Source organism: Teleopsis dalmanni, chromosome X (assembly GCF_002237135.1).
Source record: "Teleopsis dalmanni isolate 2A chromosome X, ASM223713v2, whole genome shotgun sequence".
In the NCBI taxonomy this organism is placed as follows: Eukaryota; Metazoa; Arthropoda; class Insecta; order Diptera; family Diopsidae; genus Teleopsis; species Teleopsis dalmanni.
Genome location: NC_051848.1, coordinates 69,125,947 through 69,143,486, shown reverse-complemented (window position 1 = coordinate 69,143,486; position 17,540 = coordinate 69,125,947). Strand labels below are relative to the sequence as shown.

General features: G+C 28.6%; 1 protein-coding gene across 3 annotated transcripts in view; it reads right to left on the bottom strand.

Moving 5' to 3' along the window:
• LOC119688121 overlaps nucleotides 1–16,206 on the bottom strand; it is a 50,946-nt gene extending 34,740 nt beyond the window's left edge. For 2 of the 3 annotated variants that reach the window (XR_005253309.1, XM_038102772.1), the window contains exon 1: nucleotides 15,744–16,206. The gene's annotated coding sequence lies outside the window, so the exon portion shown is untranslated. Of the gene's footprint in view, nucleotides 1–1,261; nucleotides 1,586–15,743 lie in introns of all 3 variants that reach the window. The other variant, XM_038102773.1, reaches the window with a different exon arrangement.
• Nucleotides 16,207–17,540: the final 1,334 nt, after the last annotated feature.

The following is a 17,540-nucleotide window of genomic DNA, read 5'->3' as shown; positions in this document are numbered from 1 at the left end:
GTCAACAAACAAATCTCCTAAGCGTCTTAAGACCCAATCACTGTTGACAGTAATATAAGCTCGAAGTTGTGAAAAACTTTGTTTATTTGAGAAACAGCGTAAACATCAAGAATTATGTCAGCCTAGAGATTCACCGAAGAATCACTCTTGCCAACAGATGTTACTTCGGGCTAAGTAGGCAATTGAGAAATAAAGCTCTTTCTCGACAAACAAAAATCATTATCTACAAATCTCTTATTATGCTTGTTCTGCTGTGTGGTGTAGAAGTTTGAACAATTACCAACAGTGATGGAAAGGCGTTAGGAGCATTCGAGAGAAAAATTTTTCGGAAGATCTATGGATGGAATTGGATGGAACGATGAGCTGTATGAGCTATATCGTGACATTGACATAGTTAAGCGCATAAAAATTCAGTGGCTTCGGTTGTTTGGGCATGTCGTGCGAATCGAAGAAAATGTTCCGGCTAGAACGCTGTTTGATTTGGTACAAGCAGGTGAGGCAGGTATTCCTCGTCACTTAGGCAAATCAGTGTTATTCAGCAAATTACTACAATTTTTGTGACACTCTGCATAACATGCATTTTCTTCAAAGCCCAAAAGAACCAATTTTGACAAGCCCATTACAGCCCATTACAGCCCATTACCATTACAAGCCCATTACCATTACTACCTAACATTGCCCTAAGAAAGATCCATTATAATACTATGTAATGTAATGATCATTGGAACGCTGCCTTAAGAATGATATACTGCGATTTCCCATCGTTGATTATAAAAATATTGCAGAATATAATATATTTGAAGAATGTAGTTATATTTCATTGTTAAAGAGGGAAATCTTAAATTTCCTCTTTAGTTATTGTAGCTAAGATTTTGTTATTAATATTTAAAACTAAGATAAAGTTTTTAAGAAAGATAAAAATTAATTATTAAGATAACTAAATCTAAAGAAGTTTATAATTGGAGGCCATAAGTAATGAATTTCTTATATGGTTAGACTTTAGAACAAATAAAATTATGACATGTAAAACTAGAAATTAAGGATGATCTTAAGATCATACATTAATGTGTCTAACAAAAAATGGCAAATTGCGAAAAAAAATTTACCAGATAAATGATATGAAAGTGAATAAAATTTTAAAAAAAACTAAATTATTAATTATTCATGCAAATCAAATTCATGCCAAGTAAACGATTTGAACGAAAACCAATTGCATTGCAAACAAAACAGATTTTAATTAAAAAATCTTTGAGATACTCACAGATGTAAAATATTTTGCTGTTTTGTGTCTCGACAAGCACACAAAAGTAGTGATTTTCTTTTATTTTCGTATGCAAATCGGTTTTGAATTCTGTTTACTATCTTTTTGCAGATTATTGCATAAATTTGCAATTTTAGTCAAGTGCGCGTGTCTATCACACGCAGTCAATTTAACTCAATTTATTTATTTCCAGTGCAAGATACGAACGATGAGACTTTGGCTAAGAAACATAAGCGACAATGGAGATCAGATCTGCTCTACATTTTTTCTTAGTGCTGGGTACATCAGGAGATGAGCGTATGGAAGTGCAGCAATAGTTTTAATCTTCCGGTGCAAGATGAATTTATGTAAATTAATAAAATTTATATATATTATTACAACTATGATATTTTATAATTTATTATATTTTTTTTAAATATATTATATTTTTATTTGAGAATTTAAATTTATTTAAAATATCTTATATATGCTATATACATAGTTATAAAAAATTAAACAAAATTATAATTAAATTAATTTAATAAAAGTAATTAAATAAAATAAATTTTGTGAGTGTATATCAAAAACGTATTTTAAGTTTATTTTTTTATAAATAAAAATTATTTTATCTGTAAAATTATTCATTCTTTAGATAATGTACTAGTTGTTCCATTTGTACAGAGCTATTGGGAGCAGACCGTACTACGTATGTGAAGTACTCTTATACTATCCTGCTCTACAGCGCTACTCTAATTCACTATCCTATCCAAACTCACATTTTCCGAATACTCTCGCGAACTTCTAACACTCCACGCGCTATTGCCATTTTTCAAACCCCAAGTTCTGTCAGATTGGGTAAGATTGATATTAACAGTGGTGTTAATCTGTGGTTTTTATTGTTAGTGTTTGGTTAGTTTTGACAATTTTAGGGAAAAATAAAACTTATATTTCTTTGTTTTCGTTTGCTATTGAAAATAATGGAAACCCACAACAGGATTGTAAAAAAATAAATGCATCCTAAAATGGACTGCACTACCTGGTATACTGAAGCGCATTAAAAAAAAAACAAATAAGAGAAGAGTATTACGGTTTGAGCAGCCCTGGTCTAAACGTCATTTATAGAAGTTCTGTACAGTAACTCCACCTGTAATGAGCGAAGAGTATTACGGGATGAGCAGCCCTGGTCTAAATGTCATTTATAGAAGTTCTGTACAGTAACTCCACCTGTAATGAGCGAAGAGTATTAAGGGTTGAGCAGCCCTGGTCTAAACGTCATTTATAGAAGTTCTGTACAGTAATTCCACCTGTAATGAGCGAAGAGTATTACGGGTTGAGCAGCCCTGGTCTAAACGTCATTTATAGAAGTTCTGTACAGTAACTACACCTGTACAGTACCTCCACTACTTGCGATGCGATATTTTATTTTAGGCAGTCCGCTTAAAAGTAAGAGTGTAATCCAAATTTATTAAAACATTAATAACATGTTAAAGATGTCAAAAATAATGTCTGCCTGTTTGTTTGTCTGCCAGTAAATCTGATACTTTGTCGGTATCTCTGCCCAATATTAATGTAATCTGCCTAATATATAATATAAGTATATATATATATAATATAAGTATCTCTCAATTTTAAACTAATCGTATGAATCTTTTCATAGGGATTCGTTGGGATCACAGGTAGTAATAAATGTAGTTGACCCGCATAAAATATCTTTCGAAAATTAATTTATTGATAATTATATGTGAATTGGATTTCAACTCAAAAAACAGATTTCTTGTTGTTTTCCGCTCATCTTCATCACCATGAATTAAGAAAAGCAGACATGTCCATGACTATAATTTGCATGACACTGGTCGATAGTTTTTTAGCATCATCAATTATTTAAAATGAGTTTGCGAACATCGTGAAAATGACATACCATACAGTCCATAACTCGAAGTACCATTTTATAAAGAAAAGGTTCGACTTATAGAGACTTCGAGTTAGAGAATGTTTTTATTATCACATTTTAAGATATTTATTTATAATCAAATACAGCTCAGAAGTTGTAGTCAAGTAAAATATTCAGAGAGTAAGGTTCAGGATTTTAATTTTTTTTTTTATTTTCAGTAAAAAGAGATTCCACTATATTCAAAGCCTTATAGTGATCATCAGTTGTGATATCATTCATTTGCAAGTAAAAAGACAGGATTCTGAATGAGTCTTCTACTTCATTTATAAAATGTTGATGAATAATTTTATCCACAAAAAAGCAACATAAAAAAGATGAAATTACACATTTGGTTTGGGAAATGGGACTTCCCCTAACACCAAAATGCATTCATACCAAAAACAAAAATTCGACTTATAGAATGCACTGTCCCATATTCCTATTAGCACGTGACAATATGTTCATTCGAGTTATAGACAAATTCGAGTTATAGAAGTTCGAGTTATGGAAGCAGAATTGTATGTACTTTGCTCTCTAAAACTCTGTTGCACTCTTTTAAGTTCAAGTTATAGAAAATTCGAGTTATGGAAGTTTGACTTTAATTGTATCTTAAATGAAGATACGTATCCTGAAGAATACGTTGTATCAGCTATTTTGCAATAAATACACAATATACATTCTTCACGCAATTGATACTGTTAATCAATACAATTAATACAGCCACATTCTATGTGACTGCCCAGCTTTGATCTGGGCCAGGAGGAGATCACTGGGTCGGGAATTGCTTATTGCTTGTACCTTCCGACATTAGGAGGTCCTCAACAACCGACATTTTGGGCTTCATTCGAAAGGCGGAATGTCTTTTGTTCAGTTAGGGTCTGTTGTAGCACAAAAGATCAATCATGGTCGCGGTGCTCTGCTCAAATGGGAGCTTGTACCCTGTTCTTTCTTATTCTTATAACATATTCGTTAATGAGAACAAACTTCCTTATACCAGTAGGAACACACTTGAGCTCATAGTTCATGTTATCACGAATCTACTGTAAAAAAAAAGTAAGGCTAAGGGCTTTAATAACTTAAAATGCTATATTGAAGTTATTATTCATCGTAATGGCAATACAAATATTTAGTTTGAAAATTAAATATTTGCAACAACAAAAGTATTAATTATTGTTCATGTTCCTTTAATTCATATTAAAAGACCCCTTAAAAATGACTACTGAGTAGACGTGATATTTTGTCCTATGAGCACGCAAGTGCACGTAATAGCATGCAATGCAAAAGAAAAGGTCAATGAAATACACTTAGTTTAAGTTGAATTGGGAGTGTATAACTTCTAATAATTTTGTTTAAATAAAATGTAAATGTAAATAAATAATCCTACAATTTCATTTAATATTGTTACTTTTCAGTTTTGATGTTTGAAGTAACAATGAATCGATTCGAATTTATTTTCATTATACAGAAAATTGTACGCAATTCTGACATGATACATAATTATTATCTATTTTTTTTTTTTTTGAAATCTACAGGAAAGGAAAGCATGTTAAAAAATCTATTTACAAAATTAATAGGTAAAGTCCTTTAAGCAAACTATTGCAGTGATTTGCATAATATGCCTATTGCGTAAAAAATTTACTGGGGTAGTGCAGTACTACAGTACTCCATGTTGGGTTTATAGCGTGTTTTACGAAATAATGGCCCAATAATGGAACGAGTAGAATATAAAAAATATATTCATGATACTCTATGTGTGGTTTATGCATATAATATGATAGACCAATTATCCATTCTACTTCAAATGCAAATTGAAGGGAATGAATTAGCGGATGAGATGGCCAGAGAAGAGGTTCTGAAGTCCATATAAAGGAGGTCGACATTTAGTACAAACACGCGGTGACTAATAATTTATGTGTTAACCGCGAAGACTTTAGATTGGACAAAAATAAAACGAAAAGTGTTTTGGGCATCAGCAAACCTGCAGTTTGTGTACTTACTGGAGTACTAACGGCGCATTGTGCCATTGCGCCTTTGCTACAACGATGTCGAGTTCCAATTAGTGGATTATGCAGAAGATGATATGATCTATCAACCACTTCATGTGTCTCTGCACAGGACCGAGACAAGGCGACTTCAATGTCGTGGGATCGCTTTTTCACTGGAGATATTGAAAGCAAACTTATCGGATCACCTCAACTTCATCTGGAAAACCAAATGGTTTAACAAGGATAGTACACGAAGATAACAAAGATTAGCAACTCGTCTCTTCCGGCAAAATCTTTGAGAGCATCACAATGGGCAATAAATATTTTTGATTGGAAATGCTGATAACTGTTAGTACGCGCTTTCTCAAACTAACCTAAGGTCTAGTACTAACATTCATTTCGTACGAAAATTGACCTAAAACTATATATAAATGTTTATCAAGTCAAAATTTTGTAGAACATATTTGCTGTTTATATCGATTTAATAATTGATAAACAAAATTTTTAATAGTTTATTGGAAACAAACAATTTCAAATAATTGAGAAATAAAATTTATGTAATGTTCAAAAAAAAGATGTTAACAAAAGAAAATAAGATACAAAATTGAAGAAAACTTTCTGAACAATTAAAAATGGAAAATTTGATTTAAAAATATTTTTTTTTTAATTTTAGAAAATCCGTTTAATATAAACAAAAAAATAATACACGTCCACTTTCGATATTTATGAATTAGTGGTTACAACCTCCCAGAAAATAGCTGCTCTTAAATTAAATTGCGCTCTTAAATTACAACATAAATGAAATATAGTATATTATTTTGTTTGATTTTCGATATATAAATAAAAATAATATTTTAATTTAAATAAAAAATAATTAATTTGAATTTTATAAACAAAAATTTTTAAAAATAAATAATGTCTTAATTAAAAATCACGACCTTATAAGCTAAAAATTAACACGAGTAGATATTTAACACTTTAATAAGGAATAGGTCACGAATACCGAAATTTCATATAATGGAAATAACAAAAATAACTAAAAACAAATGAAGTCAATAATTCTAAGTTATATTTATATCTTAATTATATTAGGAACAGAAACTTCATATAAAAAAAATTACAACAAAAAAATAACTTTCGAACGCATCTCTTTAAAAAATTTATTATATATAAAACTATTTTAAAAATGTTATAATGTAAAGAATTTATAGTGAATTAAAAATTTATAGATCTTTCATCTATTTACGGATGAATACTAAGTGGAATGATAATTACCTGACTTTACAACAGGTGACAACGTCAGAACAAAATCAATTATATTTTGTATATATAAAAGGGGACTATATTGAAGCATAATACATAATTTTTCAAAAAAAATGTCATTCTATTACTTAGTTCAGATATTTATCCATACACCCTTTATGCCAAAATATTGATCATAAAATCTGTTACCTATATGTTATAGATAATAAGGAAGTGTAAAAATAATATGTAAGCTATGGAAAATAGTTTTTTTTATGATTAGAGTTACAGAAAACAATAAATGAATTAAATTAATAATACAAATAGTTTTCTGAAATATATATTTAACTTACTAAACTTAAGAAATTTAAGATCATAACAATAATAACAATAATTTGGATTAAACTCTATCAATTGCTAATCGCTTATCTTTACTCTAGCTCTACGTATAAAGTCATAGCGCTGCTTTAAACCACTATAATTTCGATTGAACTCTATCAATTGCTAATAGCTTTTATTCACTCGGGATCTACCTATAAAGTCACAACTCTGTTTCAAACAAAACCTCTTAAATGTTTTTCATGGATGTCTAGGTTTTTTGCTTATAATCAAGAATTTCTTTACGTTGTCTTCTGCAGCACAAATAGAATATGTAATCCATTTGGTAATGAGTGATAGCCTGATTATAAATCATATTTCGGCATTTAGTATTGTAACAAAGACTATAGTTGGCTATGGTCTACAAAGCTTTAAATAATTTATACTTTATTTAAAATTTATTTATAGAATGAAGTGTATCTTATAGAAAATGAACAAAGAAAATAATTAAACTTGTATTTCATATCTTAATATTGTACAAACGACTTTTTTAAGATTTATGGTGGATTAGTAGTGGATAAAACAATGACTAATGTATGTTAAGTTTAGCTTAGCTTAATTTATTAATATAGACAATTATTTATAGAAACTTATGGAAATTTTTTAAAACATTTAAAAGTGAGGACCATAAAAATCTTCTATAAATTTCTATACCAGTAATTTTCTATATTAATAAATTGAGCTAAGCCAAAAAATGTTTCTGTTTTATAACATTTAAAAGTTAGGGTCACGGCCACACCCTGTCCTGGAATAGGCTCCTGGGAATGTATATTCTTACAAAAGAGATAATAAAACTCTGTAAAATAGGTTCTATACTACTTTTTGTTGATGCAACAGGGCTAAGAGACCTACTCTAAACCCAAAAGGGGGCACAATAGACCCGACGATCGTAGTGCCACATGCCCTAATAATACTAATAATAATATTAATAATAATATTAATAATAATATTAATAATAATAATAAAAGTTAGAGCCAATTTTGAACTTTAAACAAGATCAATTGCAAATAGTTGGGATTAATTTTCACAACTACATCAAAGTTTATACAAAAGTAATAGGAAAAATCCAATCGAACTTTTTAAATTATTTTATTATTACTAAAAAATGATTATACAGAATACTGACAAAAATATATAATAATAATATAAACAAATAAATGTCGAATAAAAAGTTATCTGTGTATTAATAGTTGCGAGTACATTTGTATCTACAATCTATGCACATGAATATATTTTTGGCTTCACTCGACGAGGCTTTTCGCTCGCAAAAATGTATCTGTGCGATGTTGTGTATGAACTTTTTAAGCTTGACAATATATCATATTTGCTTTTATTTGTTTTTGTTTTTGTTTTTATTTTATTTTAGTTGTTATTGTATTGTTTGTTTGTGTTGTTGTATTCTTAATAAATGTACTCGGTCGAACTTTGTGATGTTATGCACGAGTACTTTCTACGTACATTTTCGGTGCAAATGTACCGAGTAACAGACAAGTGTGCACTTCTCAGTCACAGGTACTAACTTCGCTGCGCTTTTTGTATCTATGCTGACTGCTAACTGCTAACTGCTAACTGCTGACTGCTAACTGCTTACTGCTTGCTTTACTGTCTTAGCCAAGTTGACTCAACAAATATGGAAGAAGTTATTTCTACATGTAAACTTTTATAAAAGAATAAAGATACACACAAACACACAAATACACAAGACTAAATGCACAAGGAAGTCGAGTTGTACAAAGTTTAAAGTAAACCAGGGCGCAAGAGCCAATTTACTACAAAAATCTAGTTTAGGCTACTATTAATGTTTTCATAGCCTTTGTAACCCGAAGTTAATAGGCAGAGAGAAGAAATAACACGATGGAATCTAATATGACGCAGCATTTGGGTTTCGCATATGAAATGTGAAAGTTTCTATGCATATATATATATATATATATATTTATATGGTATATCGTACATAAATTGCACACAAAAAGGGTCATTAAAACTTTGCAATCTATTACATACGAGTAACGAGTATCTGCCAGATTTTTCTTTGTTCCATTTTTTATGCATGTTAAGTAATTCATGATTCATATACTGTTCATACATATATATATATATATAGATAAATGTATGTATGTGTATTATTATGTATACGCTATTATAAGTATATATATGTGCAATGTGTGCAGTGGCTCATGAAAGCTATAAAAGCAATTCCGTGAATGGAAGAAAAAACTGCCAAATCATGAAGATATGAAATGAACATCAAATGGGATTTTTCTTTTGTATCTTTGCAAATATAATAAAATTAATGAATAGTTTTACTTTAATCAAAATAATAGGGACGGATGCTTACCAATGAGATGGAGTACATCAAACTTTAATAAAAATTTTAGGTTTAAAACTTGACATTTGTTAAGTAAAAAAGTAAATACGTAGAAATATTAAACAATGTTTGGAAGTAACGACTAAACTTATTAAAAATTATTAAGACTTCAATTCAAACTGATTTTTTCCTTCAATAAACCATTATTAGAAGAGAGAATGAATGATATACAGTGATCTATAAGTTGTTTGAGACATGGAATTATTACAAATCCTAATATATCCTAATAAATCCTAATATTAGAAATTATCCTGATGAAGGCAAAAGGGAATTTGCCGAAATACGTATAGAAATACACTAAAAACAACGATCAAAATTAAAGTTCAAATTTTGATAAAACAAAACCAACTTTAAAACTCTTTATTAGTTATATTGTTTATTATAGTATTGTATGGGATTTATAATTACAATTTGTTTCTATGAAAAAAAATCATTTCAATATTAACCCACCCATCTTAACGGTTTCGACCCACATACTACTACGTAATTTCAGTCCCATTGAGTATAATACAGTGTAAAGAGTTTTAGATGGCTGGGATGGTATCAAAACAATTTCTTTTTATCGTCAACAACACTTTGAGGCTCCGTAGAGCGCTTTGTTAACTCAAAAGGATACTATTTCGAATAAACAAAAATAAAAAAACAAAATAATAAACACTTTCTATATTTTTTAAACTAGTCTTATCTAAGTTAGTACAGACCTTCTACAAATGTATTAAAAATTTAATATCTCTAATCTGATAACGCAACAGAAGGCTATGGATGTGGACATTGCTTGTGGTTCGCCCAATTAATTTCTTTGTAAGAAATTATTAGGAAAGTCATTATGAATTTGGTTGTCAATTGAAATAGGGAACATTTTCGATCACTAGACTAGAGATTCACTAGAGATTCGATGATCTAGACAAAAGTCTAGATGACCAGATTATCAACGATTTGGGGGTGCTCGGTATTAGCGACAGCAAGCCACTAATCGGACTGGTTGGGGGAGGCTAAACGACGGGATCAAGGATAATTCAAGTCTATAATGGCCAATAACTCTCATGATTAAAAAATTCGGGGTATTCGTACCTGAACAGGACTTCAAACTATTGATGAATTGATACACTCTGCGCGATCAAGACAGCGTTTATCTTGAAACGCTTTTTGAGTACTGTATAGATTGTAGTTTGATTTATTGTAAAATGATGAAGTACAATGTTAAAAAATTAAATGTTACCTTTAATGATTAGTTATAAGTATTATTAAAGAAAAATTTGTAATATTGTTAGTAAAGGTGACCGCTGATGCTCAAAGTAAGTAGGCAGTCTAAGAAGAAGAATGACCAATTAAGTAAATAAGTAAAACGTCTATTAGTGTAACTTGCGAGTATTTTTTTGCTACTCTGAAAGAAAAAATTACGACTAATACTGCACTGAATCAGAATATTCATTTAGTTATTCCATTTATTATTGTTCATATATTATTATTCATAATTCATTATTATTATTCATTTATATATTTTTATTCAATTTAGCAGCACAAAAGATAAATCTGATCGCAGTGCTCCGACCCGTTGGGAGCTAGTACCCCGTTCATTCCTATTCCTATTATTCATATATTCGTGCTAATACTTTATGGCATAGTAATAAAACGGGAGCCATTCCCATACAATTCAAATATTTAAAGTGAAATTATTTAACTTATCATTGAATCTACAGTAGCAGATAACACTATATAATTGCTGATATATGGTATGTATATCTGTACTTTTTTAAAAACGGTGCCTAAAAATGTAGATGACTGTTATGAATACGTAATGGACAATATAAAAAAATCAAAGTTCAAGTGATTCTAAATATGAGCTAATTTGGACAAAAATTTCTTAATTCATAATCTAACTTATTTTAACTGACGCACACCGTAGTACAAGAACAACTCATCTAGAAAATTTGCAATGATATTATATATATAAAATATGTATCTCAAAAAAAAATTAATATTTTAAACATTTCGTGATGTTAATATAATTAATTTTATTAAGAGGCAGAATCTGTTTTAGTATTTACAATTGCTTAGAATTTAATCGATATTATTGAACATATAATTTTTGATTATTTTTTTATAATTTAATAACAACATAGGTTTATTTCTAAAAAGTATATAAAAGATGTACAAAAGATCATATTTTTCATAGTCTAAAAACTTCGAAAAACGGAGTGTTATAATAATAACTTACAGTATAATTGATCGAATGGTACTGACTATAATATTAAAATCGTGAAGAAACAAAATTTTGGTAGGAAGAAACAAAAATATTAGCTTTAAGTTTGCTGGGCTTTGAAATCCTATTAGGTTTAAGATCCTTAATCTATCAGTAAAACTTTTTGTAATAATGTTTAGTATAAATTTAGTAAATCGATAAATATGTCAACTTGGTGAAATATTTTACTATACTATAATATACTATATATATTTTACTATAACTGAATAATATGATATATTTTATCAATACATAACTATACATAGCTATAAAATTGAATTTCAAGAAAATTTACAAGCTTAATATAGTTTAGTATCTTATGCTAGAAGTTATATCTGTAGTTTTCAAAATACAGTTTATTTAAAAATTGATCAGGTTCTAGTAATGATTATACTACATTGTTGTTGTTGTAATCCATTGCAAGACCGCATCAATCCCAGGATGATCAACAAGTTGTAATAATTGAGTGTGTAGAGTAATAAATAAAAAGACAACCACAACTTTCAGCAAGTGATTATGTGTAATTTAGATTAAAACAGTTTTTGCTGTTTTAAACTCTAACTTCATTTCCTGAAAGATATTAGTCAGCGAGCTGTCAAACATATATCTGCTTTGAAAATGCAGTCTCGAAAAAGGTGGCACATAAGTATGTTTTATATACGAAAATTCTTTGTCAATATTTGATGTTAGAAATAAGTTTTTTACAATAACTCATAAAGTGTTAAGATAACGAATATAGACAATTTGTGAACTGTATGAGACTTTACTATATCTGTATGGTAATTGTGTGTATCACACAGATTAGAGACGATCGAAACTCGTAATACATGAATTTAGAAACAATTAGATGTCACACACATTACGATATATTATAGTTTGTGATTTGTAATGCGTTACTATGACTCTTCCATCGACCAACAACATAGCAATGTAGATGACGGACTGTTCAAAACATTAATCAGAAAGTTAGGTATAGAAGTTATGAGGATTCACTGAAGTGCGCTGTGAAAAGTCAATATCTTTTTAGAAGAGCTTGAAAATAGAGATGTTTTGATACGAAAAGTTGTAGCTATAAATGAAGATGATGAAATTGAATGGATTGAATGGAGAAAGGGGAGACATATCTGTCTTCAAAGAATTTACTCAATTAGGTGAGTAAGCAATTATATTACTTATAAAGAGCGTTGTTTAAAATAATAAACAAAAGCTAATAGGTTCATATAAATTCATTTCTACATATAGAATTAATAATCTTGTAATGATATACAGTAAATAAATAGAAATGTATGTAACATTTTAAAAAAAAATTGTATTTGTTTATACTTTTTTAAATTAAATATTAACAATAGTGAGCAAAGTACGCTAAAATACGACATTTATGAACTTGATGCCCTATCCTCACCCTTTAAAGCTTTTAAAATAATAAACATTTTTAATTTATTTTGTTTAGTGAATTAGGAACTGGAATTTGTGCCTCTTTAAGTAAAAGAAAAAATAAGTAAAAAAATATCTTTCGCTTTATCGACACTTTAATACCCTTCATAAAGAATTATTAAATATGTAATAACAAAAATCTGTTAGTTTATATTGTTTATATTTCAATATTTAGTTTAATATTTATTTTATAAAAGAAAAATTTTTAAATTTTTCAAAATCATTACAGTTAAATAACTGAAGACCTAATCATATGCCAGAGAAAAATATTTGAACTGATGTGGGATTGATTCAGAACAGACATGATTGACTTTAAGTACTTTGTGGTATAATCAGTTTAAACTACCTAAATGGTTCAGGTAAACTGAAAAATCTTCCTCGATAATGTATCATGTTATTAACATTAATATACAATTCTATTCTTAGATTAGATCACTTTCCAAGCCAATGGAAATGTGCAGAGATCCATATGATTCCTAAACTAAACAAATCTGAAAATTAATTAACGTCATACTGTCTTTTGGTAGCTTTCTCGAAAGTATTCGAAAAAATATTTTTTCGAAGACTGCTGCGCTGAATATGATGTCGGAACATCATTTTTGATGTTCATGGTCATGTCACACCTAAACAATGTCATCGCATAGTCCATATAATGTATTGGTTACTTGGAAAAAATTCTCAACTCAGCTTTAGAGAACAAAGTAAGACTGTACAAGCCCATTCTTAAATCGATCTGGACATATGCAATTTAGCTGTGGAGTACAACCAGCAATTCTAACATTGATATATTATAAAGATTCCAGTCAATCACTTTACGAACGATTAAAGATGCGCCTTGGAATGTGACAAACGATCTACTACACAAAGACTTACAGATTGCTTGGATAAGAGACGAAATAAAAACGTTAAGTTGCAAGTACATTAATAGACTTGAAGTTCACTCAAATATTCTTGCCTTGTCTCTGTTAGACAGCAGTGGAACAATAAGATGTATGAGAAGAAATCATAGGAATTTTGTATATAGACTATATTAAGATTATATGATAGGGAGTTATTAGATAATCGATAAGTACTATAAACTAAAAATTGTATTATATGTAATTAACCTCTATGTATTATAAGTTAGTAGTAGGACAGTGATTAGATCTTAAATGATAAGTATGCAATAGTTAATTTCACTGGAAGTTAATTGTTGCTGTTATGTAGTATAAGTATTAATTATATTTAGATAATGTTGTTTTCTAGCATAGTTATTCAACTCACTGTGACTCTATAATAAACCGCTAGAAGACTAATTTCTCTATGGCTTACCTTTAAGAGATTGCTACCTTTTTTCTTTTTTAAAAGAAACCATATGCATATTGTTGTATCATCTTCCCATCTTGTGTTAATACCATTGGCAGAAGATTTTGTGTATATAATTTATTTACATGGTGAAATTTAGTCCCCATCTCGGGATTAAACTTAAATGGGAATTTTTATGACATTTTTTATGATGTAAACGACAACCAGTTAGTGTTTGATAGAAGCATTGGAATAAGGAAATAATATCAGAAGAAGAACAGGAAAATATCAATAGCTTTTATGGTGTTTTGTAATACTGAAGAAGCATAAAAAATAAAAACACAATCTCTATTTAAAACTGATTTTTATAAATCACATGGGAAATCTCAAGCTATACCAGCAGTGTAAATAGTACGAAGAGGCTGCAACAGTCACTTATATTTTCATTATAATAATTATAGTCTCCATAAGTCAATGTCTTTTAAGAACCAATGTGAAATTAAGCCTTATTAGTAAAGATATGTTTGACATCGGATACTTTAGATGTAGACTTTTAATGCTTTTAGGACAAGTCAATCCATATCCTTCAAATATCTGTTATAACATGGCTGAAGATTCAGAAATAAAACTAAATTGTGTTTTGACAAGAGTTCGGTTTTGGCAGCAAGCCTTTGTCGGTCCTGTTAATGTTAATAACAGAATTCTGTTAAATCAAGGTTAATATTTTAAAGTGATCACGTCCAAAGTTTGACTTGACTGATGGCGTATTTTAAATTTGATTAATAAATGCGTTAGACATTGATTTGATTTGATTTGCAATGGTAGTCTGTTAACAAAAATTATTAGTATTTTTATTACCAATTATAATGGATATAAAAGCAAATTTAACATGTGTATTTTGAAATACTTTTTCACTCGAAATATGTTTTTTGTTTTATGTTTTTGTAGATAAATATCTCTGTCAAATGCAACAGTTGCTTTACTCACAACTGAAACCTTTTTGCTAAAATTCTTAATGCTTGTCTAATAAGAAAATAGAGATTATCTTAAAAGAAGTTTTTGTTACGTTAACAACAAAAACAAGTCTTAGTGGTCATACAACAACAAATTTTGGGTTATCCGCTGTGAATTGAAGTATATGCGCAAATAGCTCTGTGTTATTGTTGTTATTATTGTTGTTGTGTTGCATTAACTGTTGGCTACACCAACAAAATATATGAAATCATACTGAATAAAATAAATGTGATTGAGCTCAAATGTTTGCATGAATTGCACAGCTTTTGCTAAATTTATGAAATTCATAATGAGGAAATCTACATGTCTTTTGGTTTCTATAAATTTAGTTAGAAAAAGTCATATATTTTATTTACTTTTTGTATTCAAAAAAAAAAAAAATTGAATGTATGAATTTCAAATAAGAAATATTCTAGTGGGTCTCAGTGATGGCTCGATGGTTTCACCAAACAATGTACAAAAGCAATGTAGTGTTTTGCAATAAACATAAATTGAATAATATGATGTCTTTAGACTTATTTAAATAAAATAACTAATTAACAAATTTAAATATAATACAAAATACAAAAAAAAATAAAAATATCAAAGATATAATAATAACTGTTATGATAACATATTTAATTTACCTTTCTCAAACTGTAGTAAACAACATAAAAAAGGGTTAATGCAAATAATTGACGTAAGGCTACACAAAACTGTTTATTTGTTTTATATTTAAAATATATTTTTGATCACTTTTTGAGCGATGACCTTTTATGTTATACTTTTTATGCTATGTTTATTTTATTTATTTTTACTTCTCTTTATTTACTTATTTTATTAAATAAAATTCTAATTGACATTCATGTATTTTCACATATTAGTTTTCCTTTGCGATAGAAACATGCATTTTTGTTAATCACTTTGTAATTAATATAAACAATTTTATATGCAAAGCAATTTTTAACATCGTATTTCCGCAGAGAAACTATTAGTTTTAATATTTTCACATTTTTATTTGTTTGAAGTCGATTTTCACACCATCTACTCTTGCACTTTTCGCCACTACTCACTTACTATTCTTCTTTCACTTCGTTCGCAATTATAACTGAAGCCTTAAAACAGAAACAACAAAACACTACATTAATTTCGAGAGCAGTAACTAATGTGACTTGTCAGCACGTTTGACAGATTGAATGTCATAATGTGCTTCACTCAACAAACAGATCGTCATACATTTTACAATATTTTCCTAAAATATTTTAAAATATATTAATAACCAAATGTATTTATAAAAATTAATATAATTTTTATGTTATTTTCAAGTTTGTAAATTTTCTAGAAAAAAATTAATGTTAATGTACATAATGTTATAGTGTTTTCGATTGGTAAATCTAGATTTACACTAGATCTGTCAAATTTTCTTGCTCTAATCGACCATTTTTAGAGTAATCTAAAATTTGTGTAGTTGCATTTGTTAATAAATCAATTGAATTAAAATTTTCACATTAACTTCTTTTTCTGTGTATAACTAATACAACATTCACCACAAAATATTCAACACTTTTTTTTCCGTTTTTGCAAATAGTACCAAATTGAAAAATAAATTCTTATCTGCATTTGCAGCTAAATTTGCTATTATTTTGATTTTATACCTTTTTTCAAAACGCTAGATAGACAGCTAGATAGATAAACAAACAAATTGAAGACATATGAAAATAAATCACACTTTTTTATCTGTCAAATCATATAAAACACCTATTAATATCAGGGTAATCTTCATACTCTAACAAAACCTAGAGTCTAGAGTGAGTGTTATCTAGAGTGATTATCTAGAGTGTTATAAATTAATCTCGACTGTTATACAATAATCTTGAGTGTTATATAGACTTGCAAGCAAAAATAAAAATCACACTACAAGTGAATCTCGATTAAAAAACTTACCCCAAATTTAGCAATTGAAAACACCATTAAAAACGTTCAACTTTCTTTTACTTCATGCATAGCATTTTAAAAACTTTTTGTAACACATTTGCTAATTCTAATTTAAGTTGTATATTGTATATCATCAATATATATATATATATATAATCTCTTGTTTTTATAAAATTTCAACATTACCGAGATAATTACCGGTTTTGTAATTTATTCGGTACTCCATAAAACATCAGCTGATTATTATTGTGAAGTGTTGCACTAAATTTAAATTTGAAAAAGCTATAAATAAACAAATTCACATTTATTTAAGTTTTGCTTTTTCATGTTTTGTTGACATTTCGTTGATTGTGGTAAACAAAAACAATTTCACAAATTTGTCACAAAAAACTTAGAAAATCCATCAAATGGTTGTCATTTAATCAACTAATCGATTATTGAGCTACTTTTGAGTACCATGTACCATTAACATATTACAGTCCATTTACGCTACCGAAAGTCACAATGTG